Source organism: Canis aureus, chromosome X (assembly GCF_053574225.1).
Source record: "Canis aureus isolate CA01 chromosome X, VMU_Caureus_v.1.0, whole genome shotgun sequence".
In the NCBI taxonomy this organism is placed as follows: Eukaryota; Metazoa; Chordata; class Mammalia; order Carnivora; family Canidae; genus Canis; species Canis aureus.
The window spans coordinates 107,654,633-107,682,382 of NC_135649.1; the positions used below are offsets into that span (position 1 = coordinate 107,654,633).

General features: G+C 39.9%; 1 long non-coding RNA gene across 1 annotated transcript in view; it reads left to right on the forward strand.

Moving 5' to 3' along the window:
* LOC144308478 (uncharacterized) overlaps positions 1 to 27,750 on the forward strand; it is a 209,635-nt gene that overhangs the window by 110,896 nt on the left and 70,989 nt on the right. Inside the window, exon 3 of the long non-coding RNA XR_013374950.1 lies at positions 8,283 to 8,392. This is a non-coding gene — a long non-coding RNA (uncharacterized LOC144308478). The remainder of the gene's footprint in view (positions 1 to 8,282; positions 8,393 to 27,750) is intronic.

Here is a 27,750-nt window from a genome sequence, read left to right on the forward strand (position 1 = left end):
ATCTTTTCATGTGTCTGTTGGCCATATGTATGTCTTCTTTGGAGAAAATTCTGTTTATGTCTTCTGCCCATGTAAAAAATTGGATTATTTTGGGGGTTTTTTGAGTTGAGTTGTATAATTTTGTTATAAATATTGGATACTAACCCTTTATTGGATATGTCATTTGCAAATATCTTCTCTCATTTGATGAGTTATCTTTTTATTTTACTGATGGTTTCCATCACTGTTCAAAAGCTTTTTATTTTGCTGAGGTCCCAATTATTTAATTTTCTTTTGTTTCCCTTGATATTTGTATGTTGAAAACCAGGAATTTATGTGGTGCCAATCTGCATGGTTTCATGATAAATACAGTGATGATACAGTTCAGGCTTCGAGGATTTTGGGGAGAGATTCAGAAATGAAATCACTGTGCCCAATTATGGGACAAGAATGCAGTTTCTAGTAAAGCAAAGAGGTGACAAGTTAAAGGCTACTGGGTGCCTCCAAAGGTTACATCTAAATGATTTGGAAGGAATGGTTTCAGTTGGGGCAGCAAAGGAAGAACAGAACAATATGCCTAAAGAAGTATACATGAGAATAAAGCTAGAGAGATTTGCATCTGGTTGATAAGGTAGACAGCATGGTGGACTTCAGAGTCCTTGGCATTGAAAATGGAACTCTTGGGCTTAATTAAAGACATTTTTAAATGACATTTCTCCCTTAACAGTGTTCTTTGGGAAGTTATAGCTGTCAGTCTTCAGATGGAAGTTCAGCTGTCTCTGGCTTATGGCCCTGAGACTGGGGAATTAGGGAAGAAGGGAATGGGGTCCATGATGGCAGCTTCTATACCTAACTTCAATGAATTGATGTTAGTTACTGTTGTGTTTTAGGTTTTGAAACAGAAATGTCTCTCTGATAAGAATGTGAAATTGAGAATCCAGAGGAAAGGAAATTAAGTTTGGTGCCAGCAATTTGAATTAGGAACTGGGGAGAAAACGAGGAATGGATATTTTGTGAGTACATTTGCAGCAGATGCTATCCACACAATACCCATGCTCATTGGACCTTACGTATCAGTGTGCTCTGGACAACTTGCACCTGCCAGCATTTTTATTTCTGCCTGAGGGCCTTCTCCAGAGCACCACTCTACTTCTTCACAGCAAGTCATTAAGTGCTGGGGAATTCTCAATTCCAGGAGTAGCTCTCAACCACTGACTGACAGAAGTGGGTGTATAACTACCCTAGCCTCCTTGATTCCTGAGTAGGATTATCTGAAGCATGTGTTTTATAACAGTTCCTAGCATTTCCCCAGTGAGATTTAGTCACCTACTTTGGTAGGTGTCTTAATAATCATGCTCCTTATTGGCCACCTTTTCTTCCTTCATGCCCTCACTTCCCTGGCTGTATTCCCTGCATTTGCCCAATAAACCATGTGCACCAGAATACTTTTATTGAGGTCTGCTTTTCTATAAACCTGTTGCTTTGCCTATATTATCTAATTTAATATTAACAACTGTGACCAGGGCAGCCCCGGCGGCTCAGCGGTTTAGCGCTGCCTTCAGCCCAGGGTGTAATCCTGGAGACCCAGGATCGAGTCCCACGTCAGGCTTCCTGCATGGAGCCTGCTTCTCCCTCTGCCTGTGCCTCTGCCTCTCTCTTTCTCTCTGTGTGTGTCTCTTATGAATAAATAAAATCTTAAAAACAAAAAAAAACTATTATTACGTCTATTGAAAGTAAATCTGAAAAAGAGAAGAAATTAAATCCTTTGGTTGATGGCTTTTTTCTTCCTATCATCCTTTCAAAATTGAGAAGATAATATGTGCATTTTTCTTTGTTATCCTTGTATTGATGCCAAAAATAAAGAATGCACTTATTTTAAGGGGAAAAGGCAAGTGTAAACAAAAAGAGAAATGCATGGAGCCTGCTTCTCCCTCTGCCTGTGTCTCTGCCTCTCTCTCTCTCCCTGTGTCTCTCATGAATAAATAAATAAAATCTTTTTTTAAAAAAAAAGGGAATTTCTTTTAAAAAAAAAAAAACAACTGTGACCAATAGATATTGCTTAGTCAGTTTGAGCTGCTATAACAAAATATCACAGACTGGGTAACTTATAAACAGTAGAAATGTTTTCTCACAGTTTTAGAGACCAGAAGTGCCAGCATAGTAGGATTCTGGTGAAGGCCTTCTTTTGGGTTGCAGACTATCAACTTCTTGTTATGTCCACCCATGATGGAAGAGTCTAGGGAGCTCTATGGAATGTCTTTTATAAAAGTACTAATTCTATTCATGAGCGCTCTGCCCTCATGACCTAAGCAATTCCCAAAGGTTCTACTGCCAAATACCATTACCTTGGAGATTAGGATTTCAAAATATGAATTTGGGGGCAATATAAACATTCAGTCCATAGCAGTTATGATTATTTTCTTTTTAGAGATAAAGAAATTAAGGCTTAATGTGCTTATGTAATTTAGCCCAGGTTTAAGATTTAAATGGCAAAGCTGGGATTTGAACCCAGGTCTTATCAGGTTTAATCCATACCACCACAAGGAAAGGAGGTCGCTATTTAGTATAAGATTTCAGCTCAGAAAAACTCTTTATTGCTTCTTTTCCTCCATTTAGAAATGGACATTTTTATACTACATTTATTTTAGGGACAACTGTTTCTATTTTGTTTCCCTAGATTTTGGTAAACTTCTCTTTGAAAATATTAGTCTGCCTCTTCTGTGCTGAGGTAGAGGAAGAAAAGACGTTTTCATTATATTTCAGTTACAAGGAGGAGTGCTCAGCCACTAGTGTGACTGCCCCACTCAGCCCAGCCATCATTATTCTGAAGTTCATTATTGTTCAGACTTTGTAAGGTTTGGTTTTATTAAGGAATACCATTTATTATTGAGGGCATGTGGCAAAAATAGACCCTGAGGATTTAAATATAGAAAGTTCAGGTCATCATCTGGATGTCAGAATCATAAAGAAAATGACAATGATTCATAGAATGTCAGAACAGGAAGAAATCTCAAATACAACCCTGTTCACTTCATTTTACAGATGAAAGACCTGAGACCTACAGAGGTTAAGTAATGTTCCAGAGGTCACACTAAAGCAGTGCAGAATAAAGACAGAGCCAGATCACCTGATTAAAGTTCTTTTTCTATCCATAACATCACAGTGGCCCAAATTTTGTTTTCTCAAATTCCTACTGTAACTCTTAGAATTCAGAATTCTCTTAACGTTTCTAATTGTCAAGTGGGCCACTTAAATATTGGTCTCTTCTTTTGCTCTGTTGCTAAACTTGAAACTGGGAAACTTCTAAGAAAAAAAGTATAAAATAGGTGCTTTTTCTCATATACCTTTTCTATGTTTCCCTTACTCCTTTTCTTTCATTTCTTACCCCCAAAGATGTGTTTTCAAGTGCTGCTGAAAGGATTTATGCCTAAAGGTATCTGTATCAGTTATGTATTGTGGAAGTTTTAGAATATGAAGGCCCTCTTCCAGGTTGTAGACTGCTGACCTCTTGCTATGTTCTCAACTGGTGGAAGGGGCTAGGAAATTCTGTGGGGTGTTTTTTTGGTAAGAGCACTAATTCCATTCATGAGAACTCCAACCAATGTTGAAGATCTTTGACACTTCTCAAGAAGCAAAGTCTGTATCTCCTATCATTGAATATAGGCTCTAGGAATGCTTGAGAGCTAAAATATGGCAAAGGTGAGGTTAGGCTAATTTCTCGGTTTAGGCCTTAAGAAAACTGGCAACTTTGATTTTCTGTCTCGTAAGATACTTATATTTGGAATGCAGCCACCATGTGTGAGGAAGCCAGCAGACCCAAGGAGAGGTACATGTGGATAGACCCTAGTGAGCTGCAGCTGGAAGCCAGCACCAACTTGCCAGTCATATGAGTGAGCCTTTTGGAAGTGGGTCTTCAGCCCCGTTCAGGCATCCCCATGTGGAGGAGAGATGAGCCTTTCCTGCAGATCTCTGCCCAAATTGCTAATCTATAGGCAAATAAATGGTTGTTGCTGATGCAAGCCACTAAATTTTGTTTTGGTTTTGTTTTTGGTAGTAGTAGTGTTACGAAGCAAAAGATAACTAGAACAAATATTTCCTCAAAAATGCTCTGTCACAAACCACCCAAAAACTTATGGGCTTCAAATAGCTGTAATTTGTTTTCACAGATCTTCAAATCACCTAGACCAGCTCCACTTCACGTTCACTCATTTTGGGGACCAGTCTGAGGGATTATGCTCCCTGGGACAAATTCTTTTCATGGAATGGAAGAGTTATAGGAGGGCAAGCAAGAGACACAAGGTCACTTAAAGTCCAGGCATAGAACTGGTCACTGTTGTTTCTGCCAACCTCCCATTGATCAAAACAAGTCACTTAAGTCAAGGAGTGAGGAAACGCACCTTGTCACTGTAATCAGAGGAACTGCAAAGTCACAGAACAAAGGTGTGATACAAGGAGTGAATAATTGGGATCAATTATGCAATCTACCCCAGCTTCTGAGTAGAACTGAGCAACTTTGAAATGGACTGAAAAGATCTCCACTTTAAAGCATTAATAGATTCTCTGAAATCTACTATCAAGATGTTTTACTGCTTTTAGAAAATTCAAGAATAAAATAAAAATTAATTCGAGAAGGAGAGAAAATGGGTTCATATACCTAACTTTTTTTTTTTAACCTTGAATGGGCTGAGAAAAAAACTTAACAAGAATTAGCTACTGGAAAAACATGATTGTCTTTTTTCCTGCCTAAACTGCATTCTGTGATATAAGCTGGAGAATAATACTTTTACTTTTGTAAAGTAGATTCTTTCAGAGGAAGTATTTATTGTATTCAGTAAAATCATAGGTTTTCCATGAGGATAAATATACTGTCTTTAGGGAGCGCAAAAAGATATAGTATTCTTCACTGCCTCTTCATAGGTATTGCAGATTAAGTTGGGAAGCTAATTTATAGTATGTGAATGTTTCTTTTTAGAATCTGATTTGTGATAATATCAGAAAATAGCAAAAACTATTGATGGGACTGTGGTAGATTTGTACTGTCAACTTAGCTAGCCTGGAACTACATATCCTAGAATTACCTTCTCTGCATAGTTTTGGTTGACACGGGCCACAGGAGACATTTTGGGTAAGATATGGATGGTGGAAGTGAAGCAGCATCCATATTTCTTTTTTATACTTACTTTTAAGGGCAGTGCAGGGTTACAGGTACTGTTGTAATTCCCACATGTTTCTGCTGATCTGCTAGCTCACCCTGTTGATGTGGGTTGGCAGCTGGGGCCACAGCTCCTCTAGCCCCTGTCAGACCTTCTACAGCTTTTCCAACTCCTGTGCCAGTAGGTATAGCTTCTGGGGTGACAGGCAGTTCTTCAGAGCTCCAACTATGTCTTTAGCTTCTTTGACTACTTTGTCAAATCCATGTTCAGCTTTGTGATGAAGGGTGCCAGGTCCTCCTTCATGTCACTGCATCACTGGACTGAAGGCTTGGGGGAAGTTAAAGACTCATACAAGTTCTACCTTGTCCTTGCATCCATCTTTAATCCCCAACTGCCTATCATGCTAACCTCAGACCCAGGACCTGATGTAGAAGCAATAGCCACACAAAAACTAATCAGCTTCTTTGATTGTACAAGGTCAAATTCCTATAATAAATCCTTTGTTTTTAAATAACTGCTTATGGTTTTACTTCTCTGATCAAAACTCAACAGATTCAAGGACCTTATGTAAAATTCAGCATGAGTTTTTATCTTTTCTAATATTTTTCCAAATACCTAAATCCCTTTAGCCTATCATAAATACTTACTAGATGCCAGCCACTGTGGTAGGCCCTGAAGGAAACAGGATGAATAAGGTAGATGATTCCTACACTAGGAAGCTCAGTCTGGGCCCTATATATATTGATGAGTTGTGTAGAGGAACTAATAACCACTGTTAAATATAAAGACTGCTATTTTTCAATTCCTAGAACAAACCTGGGTGTTCTAGTGATTTATCCATAACCTGTGTATCTAGAAATAGTGATATGTGTCTAGGTACAGTGGAATTGCCTGATGACCAAACCTGTATATAACACTAGGGAATAGGGTAACATGGCAATTACTTGCTATGACATCCTAGTAACAGTCTTAAGCAGTCTTAAGTGGCCTGGAAATGGTGAAACAATTTTTTCCCAACCCCAGAGCATAATAATAGAAACTATATAAAAATAATGTTGCTAATAAAATAGTATAGGTTGAGAGTTCAGAAATCCAACTTTCTCGCTGGAGCAAAGAAAACGATTCCTGGATATTAGGGTTCTGGTGGCAGAGAGATGAGAGGCTGTGCATTTTTCAGGCTACGGAGAAGTTTGGCACCAAACTTAGTGCCCCAAGGAGGAGACACAGATACCACATGACTTACCCTAACAGGGAATGAGGAAACTGCAATAATGCTGCTTATTGCAGCAGTGTTTTCTGTATGTATATTTCTAAAAGCTAAAAATGACCTCATGGTTGGTTAAATATATTATGTCACATCCATGCCACGTAATACTGTGGAGCCAAAAAATAATCAGGTATATGTGTATAGACTGATGATAGAAAAAGCTCTGAAACATGTAAGTTGTTCAAGCAAGGAGCCAGCTATGGATAGTGTGATACCATTTGCATTTATAAAGAAATAAAAATAGCCTGTATACATAGTTGCTTGTATAAGTATGGAATATCTTTAGAAGGATTTAGAAAAGCTAGTAGCATTGGTTGGGTCTGGAGGGGAGGACAGGGAGGCTGGGAGACAAGAATAAGAGGGAGACTTTTCACCAAATACTCTTGTACCTTTTCATTTTGTGCCATGTGAAATTTAGTAATCCAATCAATCAATCAATAAAGCAAAATGTAAAATTTAGAGGGAAAATGGCCAGGTGAATGTAAAAGGCATTGGGAAGATAACCCACCTCTCTTGGAAGCCCCACAGAAAGAACTGGTGCTGGGGAAAGTGAGAATATATCCACTGGCCCTGCTACCTACTGCAGCATTTGTCCAAATGCCACATTTCCAAATGCATGGAAATGAGGGCTTGAATAGAAAGACCTTGCAAACAATATGGTACTGATCCAGTCTGATGAAGAGGTCAGAGGTAATCATATGCAGTTAAGACCATTACAAAGGACCATAGCCACTTACTTAGTAAAGCTAATGGCTCCTCTTTTGACAAGTTCCCCAATGTAATAAGGAAACTGGAAGCTTGGGGGGTCTTTTTCAAAGACTACTCCATTCATTCACCGTATAAACTATCAGAAGCAAAACAAAACACAACCAAGAATCCAAACATCCTGGAAAGAAGCTAAGGGACAAGTAAGTGCTGAACAACTGAAAACTCCTGCCTGCTAAGAGCTACTTGTTAACCACCTCAGGAGCACACTCAGTTAGCAGAACATAGCCTTATATGACAGAGCCTCAGGGCTTAAAAAAGTTATTGAAGGAGAGAATCCCATTAGAACCTTCTGGGGACTAGTTCAGACACTCCCACGTCACACTGCATTCCTCAGAAAGTGCAATTCCCATCTTTTTTTAGGAGAAATCAGCTTCTCCATTTGCTTTCTCAATCACAGTTATTTCCACCTTCATGTCTGTCAAATCACCAACACAGAAATTCCAAAGGCAGCTGCCTTTTCATCTGGAAGACAGAGAGGCAGCCAAAGTCCTCAGTCTCCCCTCATAAAACCCCCCAGGCCCCAAAGTCTTAGGAAGCACATATTTTTAGCAGAAAATGTTCAGCCCAGTCCTGTCAGGATTGCAGTCTTGGTGTTTGTCATTATGCATACTTGAAAGGTTCAGAGGGAAAGGAGAGATGAAAGGATTTAGGACCCTCAGGCACATCAGAAGTTATCCCACCTCAATTAGCTTTTCCTCCACCCTGTCACCAGGTTTAAGAGGAACATGAAAGGAAACTGCAGCTGCAGGATGCCCCTTTGCCCATCCCCCTCCCAGTCCGACCTACTTTCATCTCTTGCCCTAAAAAATAAATAGGACAGTGTGAGGATAGAAGGAGAAAAGAGTGGCTGGGTCACAAACCTCATTTTCCACCTCCACCCTTGCTCTCCTGTTTTAAGACCGTCTTTACCTGGACCTTACTCCCCTGTATTTATGATCTTTTTTTTAAGAGGTCCAGAGTTATTTTCCCAAGTCAGAACAAAATGCCAAGGGGCAGAAAATGCTCTGTGATGCAAAACACATCAACCTTCTTTTCAGAACATGGCTTTACATAATTATAACATGTTTGACTGGAGGAGAACAAGACATCATCATTCTCAAATCTCTCATTTGCAGGCAACTGAAACACAGAAAAGTTAATTGACCTGTCCAAGCTAGTTCCTGACCCAGTACTAGGAGGGAGATTGTCTGACTCCTATCCAGGATGTTTATCAATAGACTTCAAGGTAAGAATTATATTTTTTATTCTTTTTTATGTGGCATGCCTTATGCTGAATTTTGAGCATATTATAACACACCATACTGAGAAGTCACTTATCTAATAGTATCAACTGTCCATAGCGCAAGCAAGAATCAGAAAGCAATTGAAAAGGAACAAATACTCCAAATAAATGGCTTTGAGTTTATATACTAAGTTTATTCACTTCATATATAGGAAAGGTCTTCAAGCATTCAAAGTCAATGAACTAGCTACTGGCCTAATTTGGTACACTATCCTAACAAGTTTGATATTTGATTTTTTTTTATTTACTTGTTCAGTAAACATCCATTGAACTCAGGCACTATTCTTGGAGGTTAAAGGTTCAAAATTAAGTAAGACACAGCCTTGGAGCTCACATTCTACAATTGTAAGCCTACAATTCCAAGGCAATGTGCTTGAATGGAAGTTGCTGTAGGTGCTATATATGAGGCCATGCAGTCCTGCCTGGGAGAGTCAGAGGAGACCTTACACAGCAGGTGAAGTCTGCATTGAGACTGGTCATGGAAGTAGGTGTTTATTTGCCTAGACAAGGAAAGGACATTCTAGGGCAAAGGGAACAGCATGGAAAAGGTAAGAGGCATGAAAGAGTGTAATGTCTTCCAGGAAGTACAGAGAATAGGGTAAATCCAAGGAGAGGTGGGCTTATATATCCTCCTAGAAGTTTCTTTGTAGCCAAGTGACTAAGTTCTGACTAGTGTCTGTAAATGAAAGTGGTATGTGAAACTCCCAGGCTGAGTCCTTAATGGAAAGCAGCATGCCCTTTTCATCCCCCTTTCTTCCTTTTTGGTGACTAGAATGCAGCCTTGATGGCTGGAGGTGGAGCAATCATCTTGGAACACAAAGTAGAGGGCAGAGCAGCAAGATTGAAAGGATTTGGGTCCATAATGATTGCAGGGCTGCCAACTCAGCCCTGAAGTACTCTCATTTACATGCAAGAAAAATAAACTTCTATTTTATCTAAGCCACTGTTCCTTTGGGTTGTTGTCACTCATAGCCACAACAAATCTTAATGCAGATAATCAGGCAGATGGTAGTACCATGAATTGGGAAAGTGAATGGAAGAAACAATAAAATTGGGAGAGGGGAAGAATATATAAATTTGGATAGGTTGATGTTGAATTGAATGTGGAACTTCCAGATAGAGATATCAGGCCAATGCTCAACTCTACAATCTGGAATTAGGAAACCAAAAAGGTTTGGGAGGGAGACTCAAACTTAAAATGGCCAGTGTGGAGGTAGCAGAAAAGCCATGGATATGGTTGTGAGTGAAAAGTAGATGACCAAGAAAGCAGTCACTACTGGAGGTTAGAAAAGTCAACGTAGTAAAAATAGGAGAGTGTGTGTACTCTGGACACAGAAGCAAAGCCAGAGTCATAGGCAATGTGCTCAGGCCAAACTGGAAGGAACAGCTTGCATGCATTTAGTGAACTATACTGAATTGTCCAAGGCCAGAATGGAACACAGATGGAGCAGAGGCCAATGGTCTCTATACAGGCTTCCATGCAGTTGATGTAAGAGCATTTAAAAGTGTGTTCTCATAAGTTCAAGCAAGATGGCGGAAGAGTAGGGTCTCCAAATCACCTGTCTCCACCAAACTACCTAGAAAACCTTCAAATTATCCTGAAAATCTATGAATTCGGCCTGAGATTTAAAGAGAGACCAGCTGGAATGCTACAGTGTGAAGAGTTCGCGCATCTATCAAGGTAGGAAGACGGGGAAACAGAAATAAAGGAACAAAGGCCTCCAAGGGGGAGGGGCCCCGCGAGGAGCCGGGCTGAGGCCGGGGCGAGTGTCCCCAGGACAGGAGAGCCCCGTCCCGGAGACGCAGGAGCTGCACCGACCTTCCCGGGCGGAAGGGGGCTCCAGGGAGGTGGAGCAGGACCCAGGAGGGCGGGGATGCCCTCGGGCTCCCGGGGACAGTAACAGAGCAACTGCGCGCCCAGGAGAGTGCGCCGAGCTCCCTAAGGGCTGCAGCGCGCACGGGGGACCCGGCGGGACCCGGAGCAGCTCGGAGGGGCTCGGGCGGCGGCTCCGCGGAGGGGGCTGCGCGGTTCCAGGAGCAGCTCGGAGGGGCTCGGGCGGCAGCTCCGCGGAGGGGGTTGCGCGGCGGCGGCCCGGGAGCGCGAATCCAACAGCACAGGCGCCGGAGCACAGGGCGCCGGGACACAGCCCAGGATCCCGCCTCCCCCGGGACAGGCAGAGGCCGGGAGGGCCCAGGACAGCGAGGACGCTCCTGCCCCAGCTGAGCAGATCAGCGGCCCCGCCCCGGAGCCTCCAGGCCCTGCAGACAGAGTTCCTGCCGGAGCTGAATCCAGGTTTCCAGAGCTGCCCCGCCACTGGGGCTGTTCCTCCTGCGGCCTCACGGGGTAAACAACCGCCACTGAGCCCTGCACCAGGCAGGGGCACAGCAGCTCCCCCAACTGCTAACACCTGAAAATCAGCACAACAGGCCCCTCCCCCAGAACACCAGCTAGACGGACAACTTCCAGGAGAAGCCAAGGGACTTAAAGAACACAGAATCAGAAGATACTCCCCGGTGGTTCTTTGTTTGTTTGTTTGTTTTTGTTTTTGTTTTTGTTTTTGTTTTGTTTTGCTTTTTGATTTGTTTCCTTCCCCCACCCCCTTTTTTTTCTCCTTTCTTTTTCTTTCTCTTTTTCTTCTTTTTTTTTTTCCTTTTTTTTCTTTTTCTTCCCTTTTTTTTTCTCTTTCTCTTTTCTTTCCTTCTTTCTCTCCTCTCTTTTTCTCTTTTTCCCAATACAACTTGCTTTTGGCCACTCTGCACTGAGCAAAATGACTAGAAGGAAAACCTCACCTCAAAAGAAAGAATCAGAAACAGTCCTCTCTCCCACAGAGTTACAAAATCTGGATTACAATTCAATGTCAGAAAGCCAATTCAGAAGCACTATTATACAGCTACTGGTGGCTCTAGAAAAAAGTATAAAGGACTCAAGAGACTTCATGACTGCAGAATTTAGAGCTAATCAGGCAGAAATTAAAAATCAATTGAATGAGATGCAATCCAAACTAGAAGTCCTAACGACGAGGGTTAACGAGGTGGAAGAACGAGTGAGTGACCTAGAAGACAAGTTGATAGCAAAGAGGGAAACTGAGGAAAAAAGAGACAAACAATTAAAAGACCATGAAGATAGATTAAGGGAAATAAACGACAGCCTGAGGAAGAAAAACCTACGTTTAATTGGGGTTCCCGAGGGCGCCGAAAGGGACAGAGGGCCAGAATATGTATTTGAACAAATTCTAGCTGAAAACTTTCCTAATCTGGGAAGGGAAACAGGCATTCAGATCCAGGAAATAGAGAGATCCCCCCCTAAAATCAATAAAAACCGTTCAACACCTCGACATTTAATAGTGAAGCTTGCAAATTCCAAAGATAAAGAGAAGATCCTTAAAGCAACAAGAGACAAGAAATCCCTGACTTTTATGGGGAGGAGTATTAGGGTAACAGCAGACCTCTCCACAGAGACCTGGCAGGCCAGAAAGGGCTGGCAGGATATATTCAGGGTCCTAAAGGAGAAGAACATGCAACCAAGAATACTTTATCCAGCAAGGCTCTCATTCAAAATGGAAGGAGAGATAAAGAGCTCCCAAGACAGGCAGCAACTAAAAGAATATGTGACCTCCAAACCAGCTCTGCAAGAAATTTTAAGGGGGCCTCTTAAAATTCCCCTTTAAGAAGAAGTTCAGTGGAACAGTCCACAAAAACAAAGACTGAATAGATATCATGATGACACTAAACTCATATCTCTCAATAGTAACTCTGAATGTGAACGGGCTTAATGACCCCATCAAAAGGCGCAGGGTTTCAGACTGGATAAAAAAGCAGGACCCATCTATTTGCTGTCTACAAGAGACTCATTTTAGACAGAAGGACACCTACAGCCTGAAAATAAAAGGTTGGAGAACCATTTACCATTCGAATGGTCCTCAAAAGAAAGCAGGGGTAGCCATCCTTATATCAGATAAACTAAAATTTACCCCAAAGACTGTAGTGAGAGATGAAGAGGGACACTATATCATACTTAAAGGATCTATTCAACAAGAGGACTTAACAATCCTCAATATATATGCTCCGAATGTGGGAGCTGCCAAATATATAAATCAATTATTAACCAAAGTGAAGAAATACTTAGATAATAATACACTTATACTTGGTGACTTCAATCTAGCTCTTTCTATACTCGATAGGTCTTCTAAGCAAAACATCTCCAAAGAAACGAGAGCTTTAAATGATACACTGGACCAGATGGATTTCACAGATATCTACAGAACTTTACATCCAAACTCAACTGAATACACATTCTTCTCAAGTGCACATGGAACTTTCTCCAGAATAGACCACATATTGGGTCACAAATCGGGTCTGAACCGATACCAAAAGATTGGGATTGTCCCCTGCATATTCTCGGACCATAATGCCTTGAAATTAGAACTAAATCACACCAAGAAGTTTGGAAGGACCTCAAACACGTGGAGGTTAAGGACCATCCTGCTAAAAGATAAAAGGGTCAACCAGGAAATTAAGGAAGAATTAAAAAGATTCATGGAAACTAATGAGAATGAAGATACAACCGTTCAAAATCTTTGGGATGCAGCAAAAGCAGTCCTAAGGGGGAAATACATCGCAATACAAGCATCCATTCAAAAACTGGAAAGAACTCAAATACAAAAGCTAACCTTACACATAAAGGAGCTAGAGAAAAAACAGCAAATAGATCCTACACCCAAGAGAAGAAGGGAGTTAATAAAGATTCGAGCAGAACTCAACGAAATCGAGACCAGAAGAACTGTGGAACAGATCAACAGAACCAGGAGTTGGTTCTTTGAAAGAATTAATAAGATAGATAAACCATTAGCCAGCCTTATTAAAAAGAAGAGAGAGAAGACTCAAATTAATAAAATCATGAATGAGAAAGGAGAGATCACTACCAACACCAAGGAAATACAAACGATTTTAAAAACATATTATGAACAGCTATACGCCAATAAATTAGGCAATCTAGAAGAAATGGACGCATTCCTGGAAAGCCACAAACTACCAAAACTGGAACAGGAAGAAATAGAAAACCTGAACAGGCCAATAACCAGGGAGGAAATTGAAGCAGTCATCAAAAACCTCCCAAGATACAAGAGTCCAGGGCCAGATGGCTTCCCAGGAGAATTTTATCAAACGTTTTTTTTTTTTTTTTTTTTAATTTTATTTATTTATGATAGTCACATAGAGAGAGAGAGAGAGAGAGAGAGAGGCAGATACATAGGCAGAGGGAGAAGCAGGCTCCATGCACCGGGAGCCCGACGTGGGATTCGATCCGGGGTCTCCAGGATCGCGCCCTGGGCCAAAGGCAGGCGCCAAACCGCTGCGCCACCCAGGGATCCCTTTATCAAACGTTTAAAGAAGAAATCATACCTATTCTCCTAAAGCTGTTTGGAAAGATAGAAAGAGATGGAGTACTTCCAAATTCGTTCTATGAAGCCAGCATCACCTTAATTCCAAAGCCAGACAAAGACCCCGCCAAAAAGGAGAATTACAGACCAATATCCCTGATGAACATGGATGCAAAAATTCTCAACAAGATACTGGCCAATAGGATCCAACAGTACATTAAGAAAATTATTCACCATGACCAAGTAGGATTTATCCCTGGGACACAAGGCTGGTTCAACACCCGTAAAACAATCAATGTGATTCATCATATCAGCAAGAGAAAAACCAAGAACCATATGATCCTCTCATTGGATGCAGAGAAAGCATTTGACAAAATACAGCATCCATTCCTGATCAAAACTCTTCAGAGTGTAGGGATAGAGGGAACATTCCTCGACATCTTAAAAGCCATCTATGAAAAGCCCACAGCAAATATCATTCTCAATGGGGAAGCACTGGGAGCCTTTCCCCTAAGATCAGGAACAAGACAGGGATGTCCACTCTCACCACTGCTATTCAACATAGTACTGGAAGTCCTAGCCTCAGCAATCAGACAACAAAAAGACATTAAAAGCATTCAAATTGGCAAAGAAGAAGTCAAACTCTCCCTCTTCGCCGATGACATGATACTCTACATAGAAAACCGAAAAGTCTCCACCCCAAGATTGCTAGAACTCATACAGCAATTCGGTAGCGTGGCAGGATACAAAATCAATGCCCAGAAGTCAGTGGCATTTCTATACACTAACAATGAGACTGAAGAAAGAGAAATTAAGGAGTCAATCCCATTTACAATTGCACCCAAAAGCATAAGATACCTAGGAATAAACCTCACCAAAGATGTAAAGGATCTATACCCTCAAAACTATAGAACACTTCTGAAAGAAATTGAGGAAGACACAAAGAGATGGAAAAATATTCCATGCTCATGGATTGGCAGAATTAATATTGTGAAAATGTCAATGTTACCCAGGGCAATATACACGTTTAATGCAATCCCTATCAAAATACCATGGACTTTCTTCAGAGAGTTAGAACAAATTATTTTAAGATTTGTGTGGAATCAGAAAAGACCCCGAATAGCCAGGGGAATTTTAAAAAAGAAAACCATATCTGGGGGCATCACAATGCCAGATTTCAGGTTGTACTACAAAGCTGTGGTCATCAAGACAGTGTGGTACTGGCACAAAAACAGACACATAGATCAGTGGAACAGAATAGAGAATCCAGAAGTGGACCCTGAACTTTATGGGCAACTAATATTCGATAAAGGAGGAAAGACTATCCACTGGAAGAAAGACAGTCTCTTCAATAAATGGTGCTGGGAAAATTGGACATCCACATGCAGAAGAATGAAACCAGACCACTCGCTTTCACCATACACAAAGATAAACTCAAAATGGATGAAAGATCTAAATGTGAGACAAGATTCCATCAAAATCCTAGAGAAGAACACAGGCAACACCCTTTTTGAACTCGGCCATAGTAACTTCTTGCAAGATACATCCACGAAGGCAAAAGAAACAAAAGCAAAAATGAACTATTGGGACTTCATCAAGATAAGAAGCTTTTGCACAGCAAAGGATACAGTCAACAAAACTCAAAGACAACCTACAGAATGGGAGAAGATATTTGCAAATGACATATCAGATAAAGGGCTAGTTTCCAAGATCTATAAAGAACTTATTCAGCTCAACAGCAAAGAAACAAACAATCCAATCATGAAATGGGCAAAAGACATGAACAGAAATCTCACAGAGGAAGACATAGACATGGCCAACATGCACATGAGAAAATGCTCTGCATCACTTGCCATCCGGGAAATACAAATCAAAACCACAATGAGATACCACCTCACACCAGTGAGAATGGGGAAAATTAACAAGGCAGGAAACAACAAATGTTGGAGAGGATGCGGAGAAAAGGGAACACTCTTACACTGTTGGTGGGAATGTGAACTGGTGCAGCCACTCTGGAAAACTGTGTGGAGGTTCCTCAAACAGTTAAAAATATACCTGCCCTACGACCCAGCAATTGCACTGTTGGGGATTTACCCCAAAGATACAAATGCAATGAAACGCCGGGACACCTGCACCCCGATGTTTCTAGCAGCAATGGCCACGATAGCCAAACTGTGGAAGGAGCCTCGGTGTCCAACGAAAGATGAATGGATAAAGAAGATGTGGTTTATGTATACAATGGAATATTACTCAGCTATTAGAAATGACAAATACCCACCATTTGCTTCAACGTGGATGGAACTGGAGGGTATTATGCTGAGTGAAGTAAGTCAGTCGGAGAAGGACAAACATTATATGTTCTCATTCATTTGGGGAATATAAATAATAGTGAAAGGGAAAATAAGGGAAGGGAGAAGAAATGTGTGGGAAATATCAGAAAGGGAGACAGAACGTAAAGACTGCTAACTCTGGGAAACGAACTAGGGGTGGTAGAAGGGGAGGAGGGCGGGGGGTGGGAGTGAATGGGTGACGGGCACTGGGTGTTATTCTGTATGTTAGTAAATTGAACACCAATAAAAATAAATAAATAAAAGTGTGTTCTGAGTATTTGAGAGAGCACAGTAACTAGCAGATTTTCTGACACACCAGGAAACAATCAAGATATGAAGGTACATTAAGAGACTCTGCATCATGAGTAGTTTCATAGAATAACATGATCAGGAAAGTTTGATCCCTAGCATGGGAGCTATCTATCTTCTGCCTTGGTTATGAATATCTTTTTTTAAAAGATCTTATTTATTTATTCATGAGAGACATAGAGAGAAGGCAAAGACACAGGCAAAGGGAGAAGCAGGCTCCTCGCAGGGAGCCCAATGTGGGACTCGAACCTAGAACCCCAGGACCACGCCTGAAGCCGAAGGCAGTCACTCAACTGCTGAGCCATCCAGGAGTCCCAAGTTACAAATATCTTTGTGAGGAAGGCAGGTACCTGCCAGAAGGCTAGTGCATCTCTTCAGAGCAGGGCAGGTCCCTACAGAAGCCAGTAGTTAGCAATGTTTTGATTCTTCTCAGAGTTCTATTTAGCTTTGCAACTGACCTTATCCTATAAGAGAGGAAAATAGGAGAATAAGAGAAGTCAGGAGGGAAGGAAAAGAGTGAGAGTGAGTGAACAAATAAATACTTATTTGGAACACTCAATAGTCATATAGTCTTTGTAGGATACATAAAATTCCTGTCATCTAGAATTCTGCTTTTGTCCTTCTTGTTACAAAATATTTCCATCCTTTCAAGATCCATCTCACATTTTATTATCTCCACAGACTTCTCAAGTCACCCTGTCCCACATTGATCTTGCATTCATAAAAACTCAGCACTTCTACCTCATTTGTACTATACAAGCAGTCATTTAATTATGTACTGATTTTGAACTGTAATCTATGTGGAATCTTGTCTTTCTGAATAAATTACACATTCCTTGAGGAGAAGGATTACATTGTACATGGCATCTGGATCCTTTACATGTTCTATTTATAGTAAGTATTAAACAGATATTTGGTGGTGAAATGGAACCAAAGGAGCATGTGAGTTGTGTAAATGTCATGACACACCTGCTAGTAACAGCATCTCATGGTGGCTCTATAAGCAGGAGTAAGTACACATTATGCACTTTGTTCTTCTTGTTTGATGTATATGCTAGAAAATATTTAAATAATCACTCAGAGTCCTAAGGTAAGCCTTCACGCCATAGCACATTGCTTGTGCAATAGATAGTTTACAGTATTGGCCCTTTGGCTTCTAAAGCTTTTTCATAATTTGGTGAGGTAATTTACCTCAGTTAGTTGAAATGGTTTAAAAGTTTATTTCAGGGATGCCTGGGTGGCTCAGCAATTGAGCATCTTCTGCCTTTGGCTTGAGGTGTGATCCCGGGGTCCCGGGATCGAGTCTCATGTGGGGCTTTTTGTGGGGAGCCTGCTTCTCCCTCTGCCTATGTCTCTGCCTCTTTCTCTCTCTGTTTCTCTCATGAATAAATAAGCAAAATCTTAAAAAAATAAAAGTTTATTTCATTTTTTAAAGCAAGGAATTGTGAAAGGCTCAGATTTCCTTGTAATGACTATTAAACATAGTTTGAATCTTCCCATGCAGAAGGGGGCTGAGACTTGGGGTCTGCCAATTTCTATGTAAATCCTGAAGCTCCTAGTGGATAACAGTAGGCTCTGTTTAACTGTAGAGATAAACCAAAAAGTCTTTAGGTAGAGTGTATATGTAAAGCCAAAAGCCCAACCCTAATGATTCCAGAATGGAGTATAGAAAAAATAGAATTCCAATAATACAAACAACAAAGACAAAAACTGAGTTCTAGATTCAATAGCTATTAATCTTAAATTTGAGAACAGGAACCACCTGATCTTACAGAGGTAAAAACAGCTAAAATGACAGTAGTTGCTTTTATTGTACTGTACTGCCAGGTACTATGCTTTGCTTTTTAAGTAAAATATCTGTAATCCACAACAATCCTAAAGAAGTATTATAATCTCCATTGTATGGTTCTAAAAACACAGTCAAAAGGATGCTATGTAAACTGCTTAAGATTGCAACGCTATTAATGAGAGAGACCTGGGATAGAAACCCACATCCATATGAAGCAAAATATAACATCTTAGCTATATATGTTGCTCTGCCCCTGGCAAATACTTTCTTCCTTATTAGGTCATCAGAACAGAGAGAAATAGTCCAAGCAAAGACCATCCCCATTTTCCTGGTGGGAAAACTCATCTCACAGACATAATTTGGATTATCCAAGACTGTGATTAAAATATAGACAAGTGAAGTTTTGCTCTTTTACACAAAATTCCATAAAGCAACCATGGTTTCTTTATTTGAGACTTAAAGACAATGAAATCAGAAGTATTTTTTCCAATGAAGGATAAAAATAAACAGGCCTGGAGGGACTGTTAGGGGGGAAAGTCAGTATGGATTTAGCATCAGCTTAGAAAGACTAGTGACTTGGTTGCTAATTCTGTCCATTAGCCCAGTATTTAGATTGTGTTTTTTCTAAAGATAAGAACCATTTATTTCTCATCAGACACTGGATTTACAAAACTAAACAAAATAAAACAAATACCCCTTCCCCAAAACTGTATCAAAAGAGGTATTGGGCTAGAATATTAAAATATGACACATTGCAAACATGGGACAACCATTCCCAATCACTGTGTAAAGTATCCCCAGTTCCCAGTTATATAAGAGAGTTTTAGAGAAGGCCTGTACTCTTATTACCTGCTTTTTTTCCAATCCACAGTAGTTTCAGTTGTATCCTCCTCTATCTAATTCTTTGATGGCTGGTGACACCCTTTCCTCTTAGATTGGAAGCTTTTGGACCTAAAGTATAGGTCTTTGTCAATTGCTGTCCAATTGTTTTACAGTTATTTGAGAGTCATGCAGCTCATTTAATTTTTAAATGTCCTGAAATATCAGGTATGCAATTTGTGGTAGAAATGTAACAATAGACCTTTTTTTTAAAAAAAAAAAAGGGGGGGGGGATTTCAACAGGGATGAAACTAGAGGGATAAATCTGACTCTCTAAGTCATTAAGAATATAGAGCATGCTGGTTACAAAAAAGTTTCTAACAAGGAGAATTATGTAGCAAAGAAGGAAAAAAATACAGGTACTTAGTTATCATGACTACTTGCTTCAGAAGAAAATACAAGTTATAGATTTTGATGAAAAATGTATTATTTTATTTTAGATCAATAAATCATGATCTTGTTAAGTTCTGTTTTAAGAAAAGATTTTCCCCAAGGGGATCCCTGGGTGGCTCAGTGGTTTAGCACCTGCCTTCCGCCCAGGGCATAATCCGGGAGTCCTGGGATCGAGTCCCATGTCAGGCTCCCTGCATGGATCCTTCTTCTCCTTCTGCCTGTGTCTCTGCCTCTCTCTCTGTCTCTATGTCTCTCATGAATAAATAAATAAAATCTTTAAAAAAGAAAGATTTTCCCCTATTGAAGAAACCCTATTGAACAAACCAAAGGTTTGGTTTGTGGTTTACTGGAAAAACTCCTCCAGGCCATTTGTTGACAATAAGCATATAAAATTTACTAGTATTCAAACAAGGCAAAGCCCTGATTTTATTTTTTTAAATTACTGGTGATGGGGACATATTTATGTGTATGGAGGGAAGATGTCATATTTACTAGAAGGAAAATGTAATCTTACGGCAGAACAAGAAACAAACTGAAACCTTTGCTGTATACGTAAATCATGTTTGGCTCAGGGCAGCTGACAATTTGTAAGGTTAACCTATAAATATTTTCATTCTTAGAATCTCTTCAAACTTTGGATGGTTTTATATAACCATCCAAAGCCAGTATTTTTTCTTCTTGTGCTTTTCTACATTCATTCATTAACGATGATTACAAATAAAACAAGAAAGAAAAGTAAATGGGTATTGGTGAATACATTTATTTTTACAGTGTAAAGACATCTTAAATCAAAGTCTAAAGGAAGGAAATTAATTTGTCTAAGTAGTGTATGGATAGTCTCATCACTCTATATCTCTTTGTTCTTCAGCAAGATACTCAGTCATATTTAGAGAGCTGTGGTTACATCCTTTAAATAAGGCCAGTTATAAATATCAAGCAAACCCCCTTTCCCTCTTCAGTTGCTTTATTCACCATTACAAATTTCATAGAAGGACAGCTTGTGGTTAAAATGCATGTGAGACTGTTACTGTAATCCATGAGAACATAAAGGTCTAGCTTTATGAGTTATAGACCTCTTTGATGTCATTTGACTAAGAAATTGCATCCTGTTAGCTATATTTCTTCAGCCTTTTAAGGTAGCTCATTAAGTGGAAAATGCTTCTTAGGGCTCTAGTTAAAATCCCAACTATCAAGATTCTCACCCCCAAAGACCTTGAGCCAGTTCCTCCTGCTCATGTACTGGGAACATGAGCTTCACAGAGTGAGGGTTCTTTTCTGAAGATGGGACATCAAGTGCTCCTGGAAGAATAAGGAATTCTTCACTGAGAAAATTATCTGTGTTGACAAGCTTTGTAGATTTGTTCAGTGACAACTTAGGTAAGCTGAAATTACATCTCTCCAGAATTTCCTTCCCTGCATAGTTCTGAGTTATGGTCAACCACAAGAGACATTTTATATCAGATTAAGAAAATACAAATGAAGGAGAGCCATCTTCTTATCCTGAAAGATCAGGATAGTGCACAAGGTGCTACTGCAGCTCACAAAGATTCTCTCTTCCTCCTGCCTCACTCTTTTGGAGTGAGGTAGCAGCTGAGTTCACAGATCCTTTATCTTGTGTCTCCTACAGCTTTTCCAACTCCTGGGACAGTTGAATACTTAGCTTTGAGATGAAGGATGCCAATTTATGTAGGCAACCCCCATCATCATAGATGAAGGCTTAAAGGTCATGGTGAGAGACCAACATAGTTCCAGCTCAACTTTGCAAGTTCTAATTTATCTTTGTTTTCCCTACTTCATGTTTGCCTTCCCTTCTTGCCTTGAGGGTTTGGACTCCAGCATCAACTCAAAATCAACAGTTTCACATGGGCTGTTTGCAGCTTCCACAATTGGATATAGTAAAATTCCTGTAATAAATCCCTTAATATTGCTATCTATAGATATAGATATTAATACATATATGTAGCTGAAATAGAGATAATAATAGGGAAAGAGTGATGAAGATGAAGAAAGGGATAGATATCTCCCACTGATTCTGCTTTTCAGATGAAACCCTGAGTGTTACTAAGCCTGGACTCTGTAAGAACTTGGAGGAGCACCTCAAGGGGAAGGAACTTAAATGATAGTACTAAGGGAAGCAACTTAGACCTGAGTGTTAATTCTTTTGCCACTATCTCAAGGTCTGGCTCCATTGCTGACCTCTGCCATTTGTTCAAACTATAGACTGTCTTATTTTTTGACCCTGCCCTTACCCCTGCATTTGATGACATCTCAGCTTTCTCTATTGACTATTATTTCCTTGACTCCTATTTGTGGCCATTTTCCTCGACCTTCTTCCTGGATCTTCCCTCTGTGTGTGACTGCATCTATCACTGAAGTCTTTCTGCAACCCTGGAGCCCATGATAATGCATTTGTGGCCACATCTCCTACCCCCACTATCCCCTCATCATAATCTGCCACCATCTCTGGAAAGCAATACTTTAACCCTCTAATATGCTGACTTCTGTGCTAAGAAAAATATCATCACACAGAAAGCTTGAGGTGGAAGGTGATAGAGTGAGTAGTGAAGGATTCAGAGTCATGGTAAACAAAGAAAGGCAAGCCTAAGTAGGAGATCACACTGGTAGCCACTGGTTAGTAAGGAATATCAAGAAAGATAGCATGCCAGGTCGCGTGGGTGGCTCAGAGGTTCAGCATCTGCCTTTGGCTCAGGGCGTGATCCCAGAGTCCCAGGATCGAGTCCCGGGATCAATTCCCACATCAGGCTCCCTGCATGGAGCCTGCTTCTCCCTCTGCCTGTGTCTCTGCCTCTCTCTCTCTGTGTCTCTCATGAATAAATAAATAAAATCTTTTTAAAAAACGAAAAGAAAGATAGCATGCCTTAAGATACTCTGGAGAGTTATGGATGAGGTTCTAAAGAAAGAGGACTTTAGAGCTACCCTATGACTCAGCAATTGCACTACTGGGGATTTACCCCAAATATACAGATGCAGTGAAAAGCCGAGATACTTGCAGCAATGTCCACAATAGCCAAACTGTGGAAGGAGCCTCAGTGTCCATCGAAAGATGAATGGATAAAGAAGATGTGAGATATACACACACACACACAATGGCACAATGGAATATTACTCAGCCATTAGAAATGATGAATACCCATGCTTCGACATGAATTTGGAACTGGAGGGTATTATGCTGAGTGGAGTAAGTCAATCGGAAAAGGACAATCATCATATGGTTTCACTCATACAGGGAATATAAAAAGTAGTAAAAGGGGTCATAGGAGAAAGGAGAGAAAATGAGTGGGAAAAATCAGAGAGGATGACAAAACATGAGAAACTTCTAACTCTGGGAAATGAACAAGGGGTAGTGGAAGGGGAGGTAGGCGGGGGGATGGAGTGACTGGGTGACAGGCACTGAGGGAGCACTTGATGGGATGAGCACTGGGTGTTATACTATATGTTGGCAAATCAAACTCAAAAAAAAAAAAGTCTCCTTCAGGGATGCCTGGGTGGCTCAGTGGTTGAGCATCTGCCTTTGGCTCAGGGTGTGATCCCAGGGTCCTGGGATTGAGTCCCCCAGTGGGCTCCCTGTGTGGAGCCTGCTTCTCCCTCTGCCTGTGTCTCTGCCTTTCTCTCTCTCTCTCTCTCTCTCTCAGTGTCTCTCATGAATACATAAAATCTTTAAAAAAAATAAAGAGGACTTAAGGAGCTAAATACAAACCTCATATACTCCCTAAGTCTGAAGAGAAGTTGCCTTGGGGTGCTTGGCTGGCTCAGCTGGTAGAGCATGTGACTCTTGATCTCAGGGTCATGAGTTCGAGCCCCACATTTGGGGTAGAGTTTACTTTAAAAAAAAAACTATTAAGAGAAGCTTCCTTGCAAACAGAGTAATTGATAGGGCTACTCTTAACAAGTGAGATAGTGTGCCATGTCTTAAATGTGACAGCACATTGCTCTGCCTAAGCATCCCTTTATAATGGGTAAGCTAGAACTGAGATTATTCTTTTGTTTGTAGTAATTTTTGACCTATAAAGTTTCAACCTGATGTTCAAAGAAATAGCCTTTTATGCAGCTTTCAGTTAAACACCAAGCTTCAAAAGAAAACAGTTAAATTTATAATAACATCAAAAAGAATAAAATAATTAGTAATAAATTTAACAAAAGAGACAAAACATATACTCTGAGAAGTACAAAATATTTAACAAAAGAGTACAAAACATCTACTCTGAGGACTACCAAATTAAAGATCTAAGTAAATGGAAAGACATTTCATGCTCATGAATTAGAAGACTCAATATTGTTAAGATGACAATACAGCCCAAATTGATCCACAGATTGAGTACAATCCCTATCAAAATCCCAGCCAACTTCTTTGCAGAATTTAAGAAACTCATTCTAAAATTCATGGGGAAATGAGAAGGACCCAAAATAGTCAAAACAATCTTGAAAAGGAAGAGCAAAGTTGGATAACTCACATTACCCAATTTCAAATTTAACCATACAGCAACAATAACCAACAAAGCATAGTACTGGCATAAGAATAGACTGATACATCAATGGAATAGAATTTAGAGTTAAGAAACGCTTACATTTACAGTAAAATGATTTTTTACAAGGGTGTCAAGACAACTCAGTAGGGAAAGCAATAGCCTTTTCAACAAATCATGCTGAGACAACTGGATATCTACATGCAAAATAATGAAGTTAGATCTCTGCTGTACATCATATATAAAAAAGTAACTCAAAATGGATCAAAGACTTAACTGTAAGAGCTGAAACTACAACATTCTTAGAAGAAAGCAGGTATTAATATTTGAGATCTTGGTTTAGGGGTATAATATCAAAAACAAGCAACAAAGGAAAAACATAGATCAATTAGACATCATCAAAATTAAAATCATTTGTGCTTTAAAGGGCACCATTAAGAAAATGAAAAGGCAACCAGCAGGAAAGGAGAAAAATTTTGTAAATCATATATCTAATTAAAAAAACTTATTTAAGATATATTTAAAGAAAGCTCTTCCAACTTAATAATAAGAGACAAGTAACTCAATCTAAAAATGAGCGAATAATCTAAATAGATATTTTGCCAATGAAGATATACAAATGGCCAATAAGAACATGGAAAAATGCTCTATATTACTAACCATCATGGTGATACAAATTAAAACTACAATGAGATATCACTTCGAAGCAATTAAGATGGCAGAGGAGTAGGGGGGCCCTAAGCTTGCCTTGTCCCTCAAACACAGCTAGATAATTATCAAAATCATGCTGAACCACCCAAGAAATCAATCTGAGGACTAAGAGAACAAAACTGCAAGTCTACAAGTTGAAAAGTGACCACCTTCTGGAAGTACGATGTGTGGAGTTGTTTTGGGGGAGATAAGAACTATAGGTGCTTTGGAGGAGAGGGAGCTCTGCTTATGGAGACTACCACAAGGTATTATAAGTGGGGAAGTGCAAAATCTGAAGTCTTAGAAGTCTGCCACCAACAGGGTCATGCCTGGCTTAAAGGTGCTTCAGTGGGGAAGGAGGGCAGAGACCTGGGAGCAGACAGCATGATCAGAGGATTCCCTGGGTTGCAGGAAGAATGGGTGCTGCCCACATGCTGCACTGTTCCCAAGCATAGGAGCAGGGACTCTAGGTGAGGGCAGCAAGCCTGGATACCCGCTGTCTGCCTTGTCATAAACTCTGAACTGCTGTGTGATCATGGGACTGCTTTCCTGGCACAGGTGGTAAACAGCAAAAGTGCAGCTAGACCCTGCCCCCAGAGGATCAGCACAGATCTGCATTGCAGGGGTCCCTAAAATTTGGAGTTTTGAAACCCAGCCATGCATCTGAAATAAAACAGTTTGGACACAAGCAAGGTGAAGGCATGGATCTGACGAAGCCAGGGGCATAAGAGGGGTGATGGTTTGCTCTTTGGTGAGGGCTTCCTGAAGAGTAGAGGGCATGAACTCTCAACTCTGGGTTAGAAAGCAGGATGCCACCATTTTCACCCAGCCCATCATTTTGTAAGCCTTCAGGGTGCAAAACAGGGCCACCTAGTGGTGGCCAGAGCCGCTTACACCAAGCCCCGCCCATCTGCACATTGTAGGAACATCTCCCTTATCGCCAGTACTGAGAATCAGTGCCACAGGCCCCCTACCCCGGAAGACCAGTATAAATACCTTGCACACACCGAGTCTACTGATCATAGAGTGCTGCAGAGCTTCAGATATAGGAGAAATAAAATCCAGATTCCTTTTTATTTTTTATTTTTATTATTTTTAAATTACTTTTTTAAAAAATGTTAATTATTTTTTTAATTTTTATTTACATATATTTTTCATATATTTTTATTTTTTATTTAAAAAAATTTTATCTAACTTTTTCTAACAGCAGAACAAAATACACCCAGGATCTAGTTTTTTGTTTTTTGTTTTTTTTTCTGGATGAAATGACAAGATGGAGGAATTCGCCCCAAAAGAAAAAACAATAAGTAGAACTAAAGGCTGGGGATTTAATCAATACAGATATAAGTAAGATGTCTGAACTAGAATTTAAAATAACAATTACAAGGATACAAGCTGGACTTGAATAAAGCATAGAAGACACTAGAGAATCCTTTACTACAGAGATAAAAGAACTAAAATCCAGTCAGGCTGAAATTAAAAATTCTATAATTATGATGCAAACCAGAATATTGCCATAACATGAGGATGGATGAAGCAGAGGAAGAATCAGTGACAAAGAAGATAAAATTATGGAAAATGATGAAGCTGAAAAGAAGAGGGAAAGAAAAGACCACACAGGTAGACTTAAGGAACTTAGTGACTTATTAAGACATAGTAACATTCATATCATAGGAGTCACAGAAGATGAAGAGATAAAGGGACAGAAATTTTATTTGAGCCAATTATAGCTGAAAACTTCCTTAATCTGGAGAAGGACACAGACATCATAATAGAAGAAGCACAGAGAACTTCCATTAAATTCAACAAAAGCTGGTCATTTCCAAGGCATATCATAGTCAAATCCTCCAAATACAGAGACAATGAAAGATCCTGAAAGCAGCAAGAGGAAAAAAGTCCTTAACCTACAAAGGAAGACAGCAGGTTTGCAGTAGATCTGTCCACAGAAGCTTGACAGGCCTGGAGAGAATGGCAGGGTATATTCAATGTGCTAAATGGGAAAAATATGCAGCCAAGAATACTTTATCCAGCAAAGCTGTCATTCAGAATAGGAGAGATAAAGAGTTTCCCAGACAAACAAAAACAAAAGGAGTTCATGACTATCTAACCAGCCCTGCAAGAAATATTAAGGGGGACTCTTTGAGTGGGGAAAAAAAGATCAAAAGCAACAAAGACTAGAAAGGAATAGAGAATACTACCAAACACCAACTCTACCGGTAACACAATGGCATTAAATTCATATCTTTCAACAATCACTCTGAATTTAAATGGACTAAATGCTCCAATCAAAAGACATAGAGTATCAGAATGGGTTAAAAAAAACCCAGGATCTATCTATTTACTACCCACAAAAGATTCATTTTAGACCTAAAGATACCTGGAGGCTGAAAGTGAAGGGATGGAGAACCATCTATCATGCTAATGAGTATCAGAAGAAAACAGGATCAGACATACTTAGATCAGACAAACTAGATTTCAAACCAAACACTGTAACAAGAGAAGAAGAAGGGAACTATATCATAATTACGGGATCTATCCATTAAGAAAATCTAACAATTGTAAGTATTTATGCCCCTAACTTGGGAGCAGCCAAATATATAAATCAATTAATAACAAACTTGAGGAAACTCTTTGATAATAATACAATAATAGTAGGAGACTTTAACACCCCACTTACATAAATGGGCAAATCATCTAAGCAGAATATCAGTAAGGAAACAATGGCTTTGAAAGACATACTAGACCAGATGAACTTAATAGATATATTCAGAACATTTCATCCTAAAGCAGCAGAATACACATTCTTTTCAAGTGCACATGGGACATTCTCCAGAATATACTGGGTCACAAATCAGGCCTCAACAAATACAAAAAGACTGAGATCATACCATGCATGTTTTTAGACCAGCATACTATGAAACTTGAAGTCAACCACAAGAAATAACTTGGAGAGACCACAAATACCTGGAGCTTAAACAACATGCTACTAGCAAATGAATGAGTTAGCCAGGAAATCAAAGAAGATATAAAAAATACATGGAAGCAAATG